This window comes from Sorex araneus, chromosome 7 (assembly GCF_027595985.1).
Source record: "Sorex araneus isolate mSorAra2 chromosome 7, mSorAra2.pri, whole genome shotgun sequence".
Classification (NCBI taxonomy): Eukaryota; Metazoa; Chordata; class Mammalia; order Eulipotyphla; family Soricidae; genus Sorex; species Sorex araneus.
Genome location: NC_073308.1, coordinates 38,392,842 through 38,411,017, shown reverse-complemented (window position 1 = coordinate 38,411,017; position 18,176 = coordinate 38,392,842). Strand labels below are relative to the sequence as shown.

General features: G+C 41.8%; 1 protein-coding gene and 1 non-coding gene across 2 annotated transcripts in view; both read left to right on the top strand.

Annotated features, from left to right (window-relative positions):
* The first annotated feature begins 8,670 nt into the window (after window positions 1-8,670).
* On the top strand, window positions 8,671-8,833 carry LOC129406711 (U1 spliceosomal RNA). The gene has a single exon (XR_008631184.1). It is a non-coding gene; the product is annotated as a U1 spliceosomal RNA (small nuclear RNA).
* Window positions 8,834-10,032: 1,199 nt separating this feature from the next.
* The window catches only part of IL19 (interleukin 19), a 68,038-nt gene continuing 59,894 nt past the window's right edge, over window positions 10,033-18,176 (top strand). The window contains exon 1 of the mRNA XM_004610056.2: window positions 10,033-10,073. The gene's annotated coding sequence lies outside the window, so the exon portion shown is untranslated. The remainder of the gene's footprint in view (window positions 10,074-18,176) is intronic.

Below are 18,176 nucleotides of genomic sequence, written 5' to 3'. Positions count from 1 at the left end.
TGGACCTTATGGAGTACTGAGGATCTTATTCAGGTCAGCCACACATAGGGCAAGTGCCTTGCCCACTGTCATATCCCCTAAACTCCCCTTAAAAAACGATCTCTGGGGCTGGAGTAATAGCACAGCAGGTAGGGCGTTTGCCTTACACGCGGCCGACCCGAGTTCGATTCCGAGCATTCCATATGGTCCCCCAAGCACCGTCAGGAGTGATTCCTGAGTGCAAAGCCAGGAGTGACCCCTGAGCATTGCTGGGTGTGACCCAAAAAAGCAAAAAAAAAAAGATCTCTGAACATTACTTTCATCATTTATTGAACGGAAGGAATTTTCTTTGTCTACTTCTCAGTACATCTGAGAAATGCTTTGATTTCCTTAGACAGTGGTGAGCAAAGAGACTTCTTAAGAAGGGTGTGTTCCTCTTAAAAGTGGGAGACTGCAGCTTGACAATCCATCTGCTGTCCTATGGAGCTTTTGAGTTAAAATACACGAGTCAATTTTATAAGCATGTACTGTTCTAGCAATTTTCTTGAATCATTTACACAATAACTCTATGGGATTTGGTTTAACTTTATAACCTTTTTAAAAAGGGGGAACTGAAAGGGAGAAATATGAAATAATTGGCGGAAGCAGGCTTGCACCCCGGGCCGACTGACTCCAGTCTCACATTCTTTGCTACATTGCCCCTGAGACTCTGGTGTTGCAAGATGTATGTTGAGCCTTTTCTACTCCCCCACCCCCACCCCTTCCCTCAGAGGAAGAGATATAGTGACAGGTAGTAGGGCTTGGGGAGTTTAAGAAGAGATGGATTTGGGGCCAAAGAGATAGTACAGGGGCACAGGGGTTAAGGCACTTTTCTTTTTTCTTTTGCTTTTTGGGTCACAGCCGGCGATGCACAGGGGTTACTCCTGGTGGTGCTGAGAACCGAACCTGGCTTGGCCACGTGCTATCACTCCAGCCCCAACGCACTTTTCTTCAATGCATATGATCCTGGTTTTATCTGTAGCACTGCATATGGCGCCTTGAACACTGACAACAGGAGCAAGACCTGAGCACTCCCAGGTGTAGTCCCAAACCAAAGAGCAAGCAACAAAAAAGAGAGAGAGAGAAAGGGGATGGATTGGTGGGAGGTAAAAAAGATAAATATGAAAATTTATGGGAAGTTCTGGGTAAGAAGAGTGGTCGAAATGGGAGAACATTGTTCATTTCTCTCCAAAGTGGCAGGTTCTTCACTTGGCCCAGTAGCTCATGCAGTTTCCCTTTCAGCCTGCAGGGGCATGTCCAAAAATCTCTACAGGTTTCGGCATAACATCTATGAAGAAAGTGGAATTTTCTTGAGCTACAATCCTCTGAGGGTCTAATTTCATATGGAAATGGCAAGGATAGAAGGGAGTAAAGTTTAAGAGCAAATTCTTGTCCTCCACCCCCAAATCAAGAGCTTTAGACTCTTGGGTACACTAGTCCTCCCCACAGACCTGGGGCTGGTTTTGCATTAATAATACCTATATTTAGACTGCTTGGGATACAAAAAAGTTCACTGTATCACTGTCATCCCCTTGTTCGAGCGGGCACCAGTAACGTCTCCATTGTGAAATTTGTTGTTACTGTTTTTGGCATATCGAATACGCCACGGGTAGCTTGCAAGCCATGCGTGCGAGATACTCTCAGTAGCTTGCTGGGCTCTCCGAGAGGGGCGGAGGAATCAAACCTGGGTCATCCGCGTGCAAGGCAAATGCCCTACCTACTGTGCCCATATTATCCTGCCCATATTATCCTGGAGCGATAGCACAGCGGGTAGGGCATTTGCCTTGCATGCTTTTGACCCGGGTTCGATCCCTCCATCCCTCTGCATGGCAGAGCCTGGCAAGCTACCCGTGGCGTATTCAATATGCCAAAAACAGTAACAGCAAGTCTCATAATGGAGATGTCCCTGGTGCCCGCTCGAGCAACTCGATGAGCAACGGGATGACAGTGACAATACCTATATTAATAAATAGACACATATGTATGTATATATTTTACGTGTATATGCTTTTGAAGGGCTGACCAACTGAAGCTCGGAGTGCCCTGGGGCTACTCCCAACAATACTTGACCAATACTTGGACCTGTGATTCAGTGTGAAGATCCAACCATGCGGTGCTGCAGAGATACAGCCAGCAATGCTCAGATTATTTGGCACTGAGGATCGAACCAGGGTCTCCCTAGTTTAGTACGTTTTATTTTTTCAAAAGCATACCACCTTCTCCCTTTTATATGCCTGAGGACATCATTAAGGTTGCTGCTCCCTCCTCCACCTGATCAGCTAAACGTTAGAGATCTATAGTCCTCTGCGAACATACCTCCCTCACCCAGACCTCCCACACACTACAGGTACTGATTGAGGTTGTGATTCAGCTCAGAGCAGCTGGTCATGTTCTTGTAAAGAGATTGCTGTGTGTGCAATTTGCAAACAAAAAGCCACCAGAAGTTAGAAGTTTAGTGTATCTTCTTTGTAATGGTGACTCTTTAGCATTTCCCCCCCTGGAGAGTACTTATATGCACTGATGTGATTAAAAAAGCTACACAGAGGGAGTGCTTATCTATTCATCTGTGTATTCCTTATCATCTACACATATGAATGTAGGTACATGTGGGTAAACACTTCTGAGTTCTTCTCCATGGTGTGAGTTGCTTGTGTTATAAGGACCTTTTCGCAGAAGAGGAGATCGAGGAGTCCGTGGATGGAGGTGCTAAAGGAGTGAGGGAATGTGAAAGGGAAGGCTGTGCACTACCTCCTCATATCCCTTCTCTACAGACCTCGTCCTGGCCATTTCTTCACACTCACACGTCTTCACCAAAGATTGCATACAAGCTAACTGAAGCAAGAAGGGGTATTTATTGTTAGCCTCAGATTATTAGAACATACATGGGTAGAGGCTGTTGTAGGTCATTGAGGGGTTGGAACCAGGAACAGAAATTACCAGAAAGTGTGGTCATATGACTACTCCCTTCTGCTTTTCTTGGTTCCCCTACATTATTCTTTCTTCCAAGACAGTTTTTTTTTATGCATTTCTAATGTTTATACAAAAGACCACAACAATATAACTTCAGGGGCTACTTATATTTAATTTAAGAGACCAAGAAGACTGATTAGTATTCTGAAACTTAATTTAATTTAATTATTTATTTTTGCTCTTTGGGTCACACCTGGTGATGCTCAGGGCTTACTCCTGGCTCTGTTCTCAGGAATTACTCTTGACGGTGCTCAGAGGACCATATGGGATGCTGGAGATTGAACCTGGGTTGGCCTCATGCAAGGCAAGCCCCCTACCTGGTATAGTATTGCTCCATTCCCCAAGTATTCTGAAGTTTTAAATCGCAACTGCAAGCCAGAGGGATAGTACTGGTAGCGTGTTTGCCTTGCACATGGGCAACCATTCTATCTTTGGCACCCCATCTGGCCCCCTGAACCCATCAGGATTTATCCCTGAGTCAGGAGTAAACCATGATCACTATTGGATGTGACCAAAAAGCAGCCAAGTGAACACACACACACACACACACACACACACACACACACACACAAGCAAATAAAATTGCAATTGCTAGGAGACAGAAACTAAAGGCTGAGTGAAGTTCATTGTTCCACCCTCCAGTTAGATGACCTGTTCACGTGACTACTGAAGTCTGATTTGGAGAGCATTACAAATGAAGTTTTCAGTAAAAAAGAAACTGTTCTCTGTGAGACCTGACCTACAAAAGAAAGTCCCCTCTCACCTGATCCCATAACACTTTCTCTGCCCCTCTTCCATGGCATTTATGATTTCCTACCACATGCTGCTTTTGAAAATAAACTCTCAAAGAGTGTTCGCAGTAATTGATTACATTCAATATCCCAACACCAATTCCATCACTATTACACCTTCCCATCACTTTTATTTCGAGGTTTCCCACCACCAGCCAAATCTTCCCCATAGGCAGATGCTAAATAATTTATTTTGTATTGCTTGTTATGAATAATTGACTAAAAATGATCCAAAAAGGTCTTCTTAGAGGAAGGTATATGAAAATTGTTGTATCTCATCCTGGAGCCATAAAGCCACTGAATCATTAACACAAAACACATATTGCTTTTTATAAACATTTTATTATCATCCCACTATCTATAAGCTTTTTCTTTTATTATGTTCATATATCATGCATCTTATATAGAAAATGAGTATGTGCCTAATAAATGTTAGAAGACATGACAATTTCCAAGTAAATCAATTTCCAATTAACTTAGAAAAACTTGACCACACTGAGTTCATTACATTAAATGAACCAACTGATTTAATCAGTTTTTCTTATCTTCATACCAGGCACTGACTAAGCTGTATAGAGGCTATAACACTAAACAAGACAAAGAAAGTTCTTACTTTACTGAACTTCCAACTTAGTGGTGAACACCATCAACAGGTAGTGTTTACTATGAACTTGTCTTGGTTCTGGGTCCTGATGTTAGAGATGTGCACTTTTCCAGCTCTTCCCCGAAAGAGTCCAGTTTTCTGAGGAGTCACACAGGTATAGGTACATCTGTTTCCACACAGTGGGACAGTGCTACTAAAGTATGCACTGTAGCACTGCACTGTCATCCCGTTGTTCATCGATTTGCTCGAGCGGGCACCAGTAATGTCCCCATTGGAAGAATTGTTGTTACTATTTTTGGCATATCGAATACGCCACGGGGAGCTTGCCAGGCTCTGCCATGTGGGCAGGATACTCTTGATAGCTTGCCGGGCTCTCCGAGAGAGAACTAAAGTTTTCATTTTTTACACTAAAGTATAAAGGAGAAATATTCTTAGACTTCAGAAAGACAATACTCCATCATCTGGAAGAAGGAAGGGGTGATCAAGATGGTATCACTGGTGACAACGTGACTAAACTTGAAGGGTAAGTGTAAATTGCCAGGGGGTGTATAAGTTGGGTCTATAAGGATGTGTGTTGAGGGGAGAGGTGTGGGAAGCAGGATTGATGCTAGGATTCATGGCTACTGGACCTGCCATACCATTACATACATGCCAAGTTGACTTCATTATGTTTTAAAGAGCTGTTATGACCAGGGCATCATAACACAGATATCTACCATACCTAGAGTGTAAGGAAGAAAGGGGGAAAGAACGGTGAAGTGGGCAAGAAGCTTTGCTTGCTATCATATGCTATGCCCAGGAGGCAATAATTGAGGATCAGCAGCCTTGGCATCTAGAAGACAATGACATTGGCTTCTTCAAGTATGGGCCTATGTAGGGTTCTGGAAAACAGCAGCAATTCCTAAACCGGAGTGATGGGCACAGGTCCTGTTGAGGGAGATGGCTGGATGGTGAGGTGAAATTTTCATTCCCAAATAGCAACCTTCCCGGAAAGCTCAATCACATCCAGTGATCATAGTGTTGTTCTAAATATTGAAACTGAATAAAAATTAAATTTAGGAATCCTGGAAGATAGTTCAGTGACTTACAGATCTTGCCTGGGAAACCCGAGGTCATGATTTCTAACTCCAATGCCTGTGTCCCGAATGTTTATGCTGTTTGTGCTTTTGAACTAAGGGGAAAGAAGAAAGAAAAATAGTGGATTTCTATTGGAGGTTTTAAAAAAATCCAGCAGAATGGGGCCTCCAGACCCACATATCCTCTAATTTTCAATCATATAGTCCATAACCTCTTAGCTTCTTATTTTATTTCATATAATGGAAACTAGAACTAAGGTTCTAGAGAATATTTATGAATGTTCCTCATAGGATCACAGATCTATACTGTTCAATATACCAATGAGTCAGAACAGGGGTAGAATGGAGCTAACTTCTCAAATCCTCTGCCTGGCCCAAATCAACATGTTCATAAGCTTTTACCCACTTAGCTCTGTCTCCATCCCCTCTCTACTCCAAATCGGTCTCTAGCCATGCTAACCTTCTGCCTTATCTCAGGTCTCTAAGCCTTTCCCCAAATCTCTGCTTGCTATCTAAATCATCCATATGACTGTAGCACTGTAGCACTGTCGTCCAGTTGTTCATTGAATTGCTCGAGCGGGCACTAGTAACATCTCCATTGTGAGACTTGTTGTTACTGTTTTTGGCATATTGAATACGCCACGGGTAGCTTGCCAGGCTCCGCCGTGGGGCCGGGATACTCTCGGTAGCTTGCCGGGCTCTCCAAGAGGGATGGAGGAATTGAACCCAGGTCGGCTGCGTGCAAAGCAAATGCCCTACCTGCTGTTCTATCACTCCAGTCCATCCATATGACAAACATTAAAATCCCTTATCTCTGTGTTGGATTTCTCAACCCATTTGACTCAAGAGCTCCCTCTTCTGTACTCCGCCAGATTTAGATTTCTCTCTTACCACATGATATTATAGAAAGGAAGAATAAATTGTCACTGTCACTGTCATCCCATTGCTCATCGATTTGCTCGAGCGGGCACCAGTAATGTCTCCATTGTGAGACTTGTCGTTACTTTTTTTGGCATATCGAATACGCCACGAGTAGCACAGCAGCAGGGCATTTGCCTTGCATGCGGTCAACTCGGGTTCAATTCCTCCGCCCCTCTCAGAGAGCGCAGCAAGCTACTGAGAGTATCTTGCCCACATGGCAAGGTCTGGAAGAATAAATACATATATAAATATATATGTTGTAATATAAACATATAGAAAGGAAGAATAAGCACACACACATTCTTCCTTTCTTCTTTAAAAAAATCCCCTCTAATCTGCTCGGGATGGAAGATGTACCCTGAAAACAGACTATAGAATGAACATGATGGCCACTCAATACCTTTACTGCAAACCACAACACCTAAAAGGAGAGAGAGAGAAAGAGAGTAAAAGGGAATGCCCTGCCACAGAAGCAGGGTGGGGGGAGGGGGAATGGGGTGGGGATAGTGGGAAGGATGCTGGGACCATTAGTGGTGGAAAATGGGCACTGGTGGAAGGATGGATACTTGACCATTGTATGACTGAAATGTAAGCACAGAAGTTTGTAAGTCTGTAACTGTACCTCATGGTGATTCATTAATTTAAAAAAAAGATTTGCAGAGGCTTATAAGATTAAAAAAAAATCCTCTCTATCCCCATTGATACTGTTAACCTAAAGTCATTCATACACACACTTGATGGGGTGCGCTCATTAGTTGGCAAGCTCATGAATATTCTGATTATAGAGCTCACTGAGGGAGGGAGGGAGTGGAGGGTGGAGGAAGGAAAAAAGAAAGAGGGGATGGGAGAGAGGAAAGAAGGAAGGGAGATAGAGAGAGAAAGACAGAGGGAGGGAGAGAGAGACAGAGAGAGAGAGACAGAGAGACACACAGAGAGAATAGGAAGGTGAGGGAATGTCAAGCACTGTGAGAACCCGTCTAAGATCTCAAGAAAACATGTAGGCAGGGAAGAAGTTCACTTTTCCAGATACAGCCCTTAATGGGGTAAAGTCAAACTTAGTAAGGTGAAAGCCATTCTTAAAATAACCTGGGCCTGCTAGTTCAAACAGCAGATTCTGGCCAGGCAGGAGTTGGAAAGTCTTTTTATGAGATGCTAAAGTTTGTCTTTTAAAACAAGCACCCCATAGTGGCAAAAAGAATGAGCTCGCTGGATTCTACAGTTACTCTCATGGGCTGTACTTAGTACAGAGAGCATTTGGATACCAGGATCTTTGGGTTGGATTGTCTTCTAGATTATCAGCCCAATTAGAGGCATTGACCTGGAGGTCATGTGTAGGGGTCCCTGTCTTTCAGAATTAGTGATGTGGTTAGAATAGCACGTGACTTTCTGTGGATGGAAGAAGGTAGGTTGGTCAGATATGAGATTCTTCATCACCGCCCTCTGTGAAAACATACGCATCATCTCAGTCACAGCTTATATCTCTGCTCTCAAAAACAAGTCATATTTTTTCCCTGTCAGCACTTTGCCTAACCCCCAGCAAAGAAAGCATGCTGAAATGGAAAGGTCTAGACACAGGTTTCTGGTGATGTTTCAGGATTTAGTTAGGGTTGGGGAGAGCATGAAATCATTATTTGGGAGGTTTAATTGAGCTGTTCTCAGTAGTACAAAAATATGTTCAGAGAAAACACTGCCAGAAGATATAAGAGCTATCTATTTGCTTTGCTTATAAGTGGATAGACATGGAGAGTATCATGCTAAGTGAAATGAGTCAGAGAGAGAGGGACAGACTAGAAAGACTGCACTCATTTGTGGAGTATAAACTAACATAACTGACACCCAAGGACAGTAGACACAAAGGCCAGGAATATTTCTCCATAATTGGAAGTCAGCCTCATGAGCAGGGGAGAAGGCAGCTGGAATAGAGAAGGGATCACTAAGAAAATTATGGTTGGAGGGATCGGTCGGGATGGGAGATGTGTGCTGAAAGTAGATAAAGGACCAAACATGATAACCTCTCAGTATCTGTATTGCAAACCATAATGCCCCAAAGTAGAGAGAGATTATGGGGAATATTGTCTGCCATGGGGGCAGAGGGAGGGTGGGAAAGGGGGTGTATACTGGGATATTGGTGGTGGGGAATGTGCACTGGTGGAGGAATGGGTGTTTGATCATTGTATGACTCTAACCCAAATATGAAAGCTTGTATCTGTGATTCAGTAAAATAATAAAACAGTTATCTATTTGCATAAATTTTATGTATTATAGTATATTTTATTTAAAAATTAAAAAAATTGATACCTGGCAGGGGAGATACCATGATCACGAAGGTGTTTTCCCAGGGCAAGGATTATCCACTGCACTTTGGATATGCTTACCCTGGCCATTTCCCCAAATGTGGGAAACTTGACTGCATAATTCGTGGTACTAGGGGACTGTGTTTGTGTTCTCCCCTAAAAGCTTTTTTATTGAATTACTATGAGATGCACAGTTACAAAGTTGATCGTCATCGTTTTAGTCATATAATGTTTCAACACTCCTCCTTTCACCACTGTACATTTCCTGCCACCAATGTCCCCAGTTTCCCTCCCGCCCCCAACTCCACACCACAACCTGTCCCTATGACTGGCACTTTTATTCTCTCTTTTTTTTAAAAAAAATTATTATTTTCTTAAATTGAATCACCATGAGATACACAATTACAAAGTTCGTGATTGGGTTTCAGTCATAGAATTATCCAATACCTATCCCTTTACCAGTGTATATTTCTCACCAACAATGTTCCCCAGTTTTCTTCCTGCCCCCATCTCAGCCTTCTCATCCCCCCCCCCTCTCTCTCTCTCTCTCTCACACACACACACACACACACACACACACACACACTATCTTTCCTTCTAGGCATTATGGTTTGCAATACAGGTCCTGACGGGTTATCAAGTATACTTTTATATGCTTTCAGCACTCACTTCTTGTCCAGAGTGATCATTTCCAACTGTCATTGTCATAGTGGCCCCTTCACTACCCTAACTGCGCTCCCCCCCGCGCCCCGCCATCCTTCCACTTGTGGCAAGCTTCCATCCAGTCTTCTGGCCCTTGTTTCTGCTGTCTGTGGGTATCAGTCTCATATTACCCTTCTTTTTTATGTCTCACAGGTGAGTGCAATCATTATAAGTTTATCTCTCTCCTTTTGACTCATTTCACTCAGCATGACACTCTCCCTATCCATCCATTTATAAGCAAATTTCGTGACTTTTTTTTTTTGAAGTAAGGATTCTATTCATTTATTTACTTTGCCACCATGTTCAAGCCTAGAGGAATGGCCAGAGAGAAGTAGACTCTATATGAATATTTGTTGAAATTATTTCCTCAGATCCTCATCGATACCTTTTATTAATAATAAAAGGGTTCACAGGGTTTTCTATATCAGTTTTTTTTTATCTGACTGCTAACCCCCAATGCTTTGTTAAATACTAAAAAATAATTTTGAATCTAAGCTTATCAGAAATGCCCTCTGTTGTAGAAATGAAATTGGGATCTCTGAATTCTGATATGCCCAAGCTCATGTCACTCTTCCCGGAATCCACGCCCTGCCTTAAAGGAGGTTTCTGCAGGTGAAAGGAGGCATTTGGACTCCGGGGCGTCCGGGCGTCGTGACTTTGTTTTTCCTGATGGTTGCAGAGTGTTCCATTTGTAAAGGTACCAGTTTCTTTATCCACTCATCTATTCTTGGGCTCTCAGGCTGTTTTCAGAATCTGGCCATTGTGAATAGTGCTGCATTGAATATAGGAATGAAGATGGCATTTCTACTATGTGTCTTTGGGTCTCCAGGATATATCTAAAAAGTGGTATTGCTGGGTCAAATGGGAGCTCAATTTTTAGTTTTCTGAGAAATAACCTTATTACTTTTCAAAAAGGCTCTACCAGTCAGCATTCCCACCAGCAATGAGTCAGAGTCCCTTTCTCCCTGAATCTGTGCTAGCACTGGCTGTTCTTGTTCTTTCTGATGTGTACCAGTCTCTGTGGTACGAGATGATATTTCATTATTGTTTTAATTTGCATCTCCCGGATGACTGGTGGCATACAGCATTTTTTCATGTGCCTTTTTGCCATTTGTATTTCTTCTTTGAGGATGTTTCTGTTCATTGCTTCTCCTCATACTTTTGATGGGGTTGATTTTTTTTTTCTTTTAAAGTTTGGGCTGGAGAGATAGCACAGCAGGTAGGGGCATTTGCCTTGCATGCAGCCGACCTGAGTTCGATTCCTCTGTCCCTCTCAGAGAGCCTGGCTAGCTACCGAAAGTATCCCACCCGCACAGCAGGGCCTGGCAAGCTACCTGTGGCATGTTTGACATGCCAAAAAAAAAAGTAACAACAAGTCTCACAATGGTGCCCGCTTGAGCAAATCATTGAACAATGGGATGACAGTGATATAGTGCTACCAGTGTCATTTATATCTTTGATATTAACCCCTTTTCAGATGCTCATTTTGTATATAATTTTTCTCATTCCATGGGCTGTGTTTTTTTTATCTTTGTCACCATTTCTTTTAAGGTGCAGAAGCTTCTTAGTTTAATGTAGTTCCATTTATTTATCTTCATTTCCACTTTCTTGGTCAATGGTGTTTCATCTTTGAAGATGACTTTAACTTCATTGTCAGGAGGGTTCTGCTCACATGTTCCTCCCTGTACCCTATGGATTCAGGTTTGATATGAAGATATTTAATCCATTTTGATATGACTTTTGTGCCTACCATTAGAAAGAGTTCTGAGTTCATTTATTTATTTTTTCTTGCATGTAGCTGCCCAGTTTTCGCAGCACCACTTGTTGAGGAGGCTTTTCTTGCTTCACTTCATATTTCTTGCTCTTTTATCAAAGATTAAATGATCATATGTTTGAGAGTCTGTGTCAGAATATTTAACTCTATTCCATTAGTCTGCAGGTCTGTCTTTATAACAATATCATGCTGTTTTAATTAATATCACTTTGTAGTATAGTTTGGAGCGATAGCACAGCGGGTAGGGTGTTTGCCTTGTGTGCGGTCGACCTGGGTTTGATTCCTCTGTCCCTCTCAGAGAGCCCAGCAAGCTACCAAAAGTATCCCGCCCGCACGGCAGAGCCTGGCAAGCTACCCGTGCCCAAAGCAGTATGCCAAAAACAGTAACAACAAGTGTCACAATGGAGATGTTACTGGTGCCTGCTAGAGCAAATCCACGAACAATGGGATGATAGTGCTACTACAGTGCTACAGTATAATTTGAAGTTGGAAAAGGTGATATCTCCCATCGTCTTTTCCCAATAATATTGTTGGCCTTTTTGGGGGTGGAATTATTGTTCCATTTAAATTTCAGGAGTGTTTTTTTCTATTTCTTTAAAAAATATCATGAGTATCCTTATAGGGCCTGCGTTGAACCTGTATAATGCTCTGGGGAATATTGCCATTTTGACAATGTTAGTTCTCCCAATTCCATGAGCAGAGGATCTGTCTCCATTTCCTCATGCTTTCTTTTATTTCTTGAAGTAGCATTTTTCAGTTTCTTTGTATAAGTCCTTTACCTCCTTAGTTAAGCTAATTCCGTGGTACTTGATTTTCTGAGCACAATTGTGAATGGGATTGCTTTTTCAAATATCACTTTCTTCTCTTTAATTCTTTGTTTATAGGAAAGCCATAGACTTTTGGATATTCATTTTTTTTTTACCTGATGATGGTACTCATTCCCCAGACCCTGAAAGAGCCCCCAGTATGCCATTGGGCTACACTAGCATGCAACAGGGATGAATGGAGATGTTGCTGGTGCCCACTCGAGCAAATCAATGGACAACAGGATGATAGTGACAGTGACATTGACACTTTACCATACAAATCTATTGTTTCTAGAAGCTTTTGGTAGAGTCGTTAGGATTCTCTAAGTATGGTACCATAACATCTGCAAATAGTGAGAGCTAGACTTCTCCCTTTCCTACATGGATGTCCTTGATATCTTTTTCTTCCCTAACGGCTAAGGCAGTTACTTCCAGTTCTATATTGAATAAAAGTGGTGAAAGTGGGCAACCTTGTCTAGTGACTGGATCTAGTGGGAAGGCTTTCAGTTTTTCCCCAATGAGGATAATGCTTGCTGTGGGCTTGTAGTAGATGGCTTTGACTATATTGAGAAACATTCCTTCAACTTTCATTTTGTTGAGAGTTTTTTTTATCATGACGGGTGACCAAAAAATGAAGATTAGCAGTGTTTGGAATTATCCATGAAGAAACATGAATGGGTGCTAGATCTTGTCAAATGCTTTCTCTGCATCTATTAACATGATCATATAGTCTTTTTTTCTTTTGTTGATATGCTGTATCATGTTGACTGATTTGTGAATGTTAAACCTCCTTGCACATACCCTGGATGAATCCTACTTGGTCATGGTGTATGATCTTTTTTGATGAGTCTTTGGATTCAGTTTGCTAGTCATTTGTTGAGGATTTCTGAGTCTGTGTTAATCAGGAATATCCACTTGTAATTTTCATTTTCCATGGTGTCTCTGCTTTGGGTATCACAGTAATATTTGTCTCAAGAAACTGCCTGAGAATGTTTTTATTCTTCTTTTTTCTCGAAGACCCTGAAAAGGACTGACAGTAGGTCCTCTTTAAAGGTTTGGAAGAATCCACTAGCAAATCCATCAAGGCCTACGCTTTTGTTTTGGGAAGACTTTTGATTTCCATTTCAGTTTCCTTAATAGTGATAGGTCTGTTCAGGTATTCCAAATCTTCTTGGTTCACCTTTAGTAGGTTACAGGAATGCAAGAATTTATCAATTTCTTCTAGGTTCTCTTATTTCTTTTCTTTCTTTCTTTTTTTTTTCTTTTTGGGTCACACCCAGCATTGCACAGGACTTACTCTTGGCTCATGCACTCAGGAATTACTTCTGGCAGTGCTCAGGGGACCATATGGGATGCTCGGAATTGAACCCAGGTTCAATTGTTGAGAGTTTTTTTTTTCTTTTATTTTCGGCTGTGTGCAAGGCAAACTCCCTACCCGCTGTGCTATCACTCCAGCCCCTAAGTTTTCTTATTTCATGGCATATAGATTCTCAAAGAAATCTATTGTGATATTTTGAATTTCTTTAGTTTCTGTTCTGATTTCCCCCTTTCATTTCTTTTCTTTGGATATTTTATTTTATTTTTATTGAATTATAGTGATATACACATTTGCAAAGTTGTTCATGATTGGATTTTAGTCATATAATGTTCTAACACATGTCTCTTCACCAGTGTACTTTTCCAATCACCAATGGTCCTGGTTTTCCCCTTTCATTTCTGATTAAGTTTATTTGAGTTCTTTCTCTCTGTTTCTTTGTGAGTCTTGCTAGTGGTTTATCGATTTTGTTCATTTTTTCAAAGAATCATCTCTTGGTTTCATTGATATTTTGGACTTTTTTTTAAATTCCAACTTATTGATTTCTTCTTTAAATTTTATTATTTCTTTCCTCCTGCCTTGTTTGGACTCCTTTATTGTCATTTTCCAAGAACTTAAGCTGTGAAGTCAAATTATTTATGTGGGTCCTTTCTTTCTTCCTGATAAACACTTGCAGAGCTACAAACTTTCCTCTTCACACTGCTTATGCTGTGTCCCACAAGTTCTGGCAACTCATATCCTCCATTCTCATATGTTTCCAGGAATATGCATATATATATGTATATATATATTTATTTATGTATTTGCTTTTTGGGTCATACCCGGCGATACTCAGGAGTCACTCCTGGCTCTGCACTCAGGAATTACCCCTGGCAGGGTTCAGGGGACCAAATGGGATGCTGGGAATCAAACCCAGGTCGGCCGCGTGCAAGGCAAATGCCCTACCCGCTGTGCTATCACTCCAGCCCCTCCAAGAATATTTTGATTTCTTTACTGATTTCCTCTTTAACCCACTGGTTGTTCAGTAGTGAGCTGTTTAATTTCCAGGTGCTTGTTTTGGTTCTTTTCCTTTTATTTTGAGTTGTCTGAAAAGATAGTTGATACAATTTCTATCTTTTGATTTTATGGATGTATGTTTTGTGGCCCAGCATGTGGTCTATCTTGGAGAATGTCCCCTGTGCACTGGAAAAGAATGTGTATTTGGCTTTTGTGGGGTGAAAATCTCTGTATATATCTATTACCCCCCCCCCCCCTTCCATTTCTTCATTCAAAGTCAGCATTTCATTGCTGAGTTTTAGTCTCACTGATCTAGCAAGAGTTAATAAGGTCCTGTTGAAATCTCCAACTACTATTATACTACTATTGTACTGCTGCTAATGTCCTCTTTGAAGTCTATTAGCAGTTGTTTTAAGTATTTTGGTGGTCCCTCATTAGGTTCATTTATGTTTAGGAGTGTAATTTCTTCCTGATGTATGTATCCCTTGATTATTAGAAATAGCCATCGCTGTTCCTTCGAACCTTTTCCAGCCCGAAAGTCTACGTAGACTGATACGAATATAGCCCCCCTGGACTTTTTGAATGAGTTGTTTGCTTGAAGAGTTGTTTTCCAGCCTCTAATTTTGAGTCTGTGTTTGCTTTGACTTTTCCAATGTGTTTCTTGTAGGCAGCAGAATCTTGGGTTACATTTTAAAATCCTCTTTCAATTCCGTATTTCTTAATTGATATATTTAGTTCTTTGACATTGAGAGAGATTATTGTCCTAGTGTTTCGTGCCATCTTTCTATAGAAGTTTGTTGTGTTTGTGAGGGTTGTCTTGCCTTTCAGTAGCCCCTTCAGTCTTTCTTTTAAGGTTTTTTAGTCTATGAAATTCCTGAGCTGTTGTTTGTCCATGAAGTTGTGTATCATTCCTTCAAATCTGAATAAGTGTCTATGTAGGTAAAGTATTCCTGGTGAGGCCTTTTTCTCATTATGTTTTTAAACTATAACCCACCATTGACATAGGGCCTGGAGTGTTTCTTTCTTCAGCTTTGGTACTGTGCTGTTGAGGGCACTCATTGAGTTTTTTGTCTCATCTACCAAATTTTTAATTAATGACACTTCTGTTTGTATTTTCTTATTTATGCTTTCATTTCCTCCTGTATTTTATTGGCTGTTCATTCCACTGTTTCTCTCATATCCTTCTGTATTTTATTGGATATTTATCCCACTATCTCTCATATTCTCCTATGTTTTATTGGATATCCTTGCCACTGTTTCTTTAAGCTCATTAAACACCCTCATGATTTCATCTCTGAATGCCTTATCAGACAGATATTTTTCATGTGGATATTTCTGTTGAGATTTGGGGATCCTCTCTTCATCCACTTCTCATGGCAGGGTTCTGCGCTGTTTACCCATAGTGCCTGTGGTGTCTGGGACTGGTGATCTTTTCTTTCCCCTGCTAGGATATTTTCTTCCTTTTGGTGTTCCTGTGTAACTGTGAGGAGTCTCTTTGGAAATGGATCTTATGGACTATACAGGGAGGATATAACTGGAAGATTCTGGGAAAACCACTCCCAACTCTGGTCCAACTTTAAAAAAATCATCAGAGTTCTAAAATATCACCAGAGATGGGGTGGCCTAGGTTAGAGCCCTCTAATTGAATCTTAACCTGAATAAGCATCAAAATAATCTTAAAGAAGCTTTGAAGGAATAATCTTCCAAAAGCATCGGGATGCAGGTCATTCCACCCACACTAGTCAGCACCCATTCTGCCTTTCAAAGGTACATGAGCTTTTAATGTTAGAATTTAATGGTATAAACAAAAATAATTTAAAATATTATATTTCTATCATACTAAAGGAAAATGCAAAGAATAGGATACCAGGGAAAGAATTCATTGGCATCTTACTCTCCTGTTTGATTATGTTACATCAGGCATTGCTTGTCAAGAATCTGTAAGAATAAGGTCTCCTTTTTAGGTGTGTACTACTCCTGGAAATATGCTGATATTGATAAAGTATATTGTTGAGAATAAAAACAAAAAAAACTGGGGCTGGAGCGGTAGCACAGCGGGTAAGGCGTTTGCCTTGCACGCGGCCGACCCGGGTTCTATTCCCAGCATCCCATATGGTCCCCTGAGCACCGCCAGGGGTGATTCCTGAGTGCAGAGTCAGGAGTAACCCCTGTGCATCGCCAGGTGTGACCCAAAAAAAAAAACCAAAACACTGTTGTGTTTTTTTTTAAAGTTTAGACCAAAAGTGGGCATGTTTTTCCCAGAAATCTCCAGTTAATCTCCCCTTGTATAGCCCATAAGATCCATTTCCAAAGAATCTCCTCACAGTTACATATTTTTTCTTTACATATTTTTTATATGCACTGTAGCACTATAGCATTGTTGTCCCATTGTTCATCAATTTGCTCGAGCAGGCACCAGTAATGTCTCTGTTGTGAGACTTTTTGTTACTGTTTTGGCATATCAAATATGCCACGGGTAGCTTGCCAGGCTCTGCCGTGCGGGCGGGATACTCTTGGTAGCTTGCCGGGCTCTCCAAAAGGGATGGAAGAATCAAACTGGGGTTGGCCGTGTGCAAGGCAAACGCCCTACCCACTGTGCTATCACTCTGTGCATGCACCCTAATATCTTCTGTCACTCGAACCTTCTAGCTTCTTGCTAATTATATAATTCCAATAAACCTAACATTTATTTCCATGGAGATGTTACTGGTGCCCGCTCAAGCAAATTGATGAACAATGGGATGACAATGCTACAGTGCATATAAAAAATATTTGGAACAATTTCTGTTGGTGGGGATGTGGTGAAAAAGAAGTCCTCATCCACTGCGGGTAGGAATGTTGTATGGTCTAAGCCCTAGAGAAACAGTATGGAGGGTGTTCAGAAAACTCTAAACTGAGCTCCCATATGACCTAGCAATTCCACTTTTGGGTATTTATCCCCAGGACAGAAAAGGAGTCATTCAAAGAGCATATGCACACCATCATTCACCGCAGCACTCAGTGCAGTAGCAAATATTTGGAATCAACCTAGGTGTCCAACACCAGCTAAGTGGAACATGAAAATGTGGTATATATACACAATGGAATACTACACAATTGTAAGGAAAGATGAAATCATGCAATTTGCAGCAACCTGCTGGGAATTGGGAGACATGATGTTAAATGAAGTAAGCCAGAAGAAAGATAAACGCAGGGCTTTTGGACCCGGCTGTGGAAGGAGCATGATGGAGGGGCCCGAGGGAGCGCCCTCGGACCCCAAGCAGCCCACTGAACTAATTCCGGCATGGGACCAGAGACCCCACGGCGTGCTGAAGCTGTGGGACCCGGGCATCCCCCAATTCTTTTAACCTGTCTCTCTCTCAACTCCTCCCTCCTGAGCACAGCGCAGGGGCCGCGGTTTTCCTGAGCGCAAAACGGAGACGCCGAGCCTCTCTCTAGGTTTCTCCATCTTATGAGCACCATAAAAGGGTAAAAGTTTGTAGTGATGTTATTTCTGGTTGTACTTTCCCTGGACTTTATACAGAAACCCAAAACCGCGCGGCCGCTGCCGCGGCCGCGCGACTTAATGTCATCTTAGTATGAGCAATATGTAATGGTTCCTTTCTAATGGGGCGGACTTTTGTGGGAGATCCTAATAGTAAGTCTGTTGCTGAAATATTGAAGGCAATCAAAGGGGTAGCCATCTCACTAGACTGAACTAAGCTATATCCCCACGCCGGCTGAGAAGAAATTTTCTTCTTTCTCGGGAAGAAACGCGGTGTGTCATCAACTACAGTGTGATGTCCATTAAGCAAACAGACCTGGTGGCGTGGGAATGGGATATAAGGGGAAAAATTATGTACAAGGAACAGCGGGACGCTGGTGGAATCTCGAGCCGGAGCCGACACCAGCGCAAGACCGTCGGTTCCA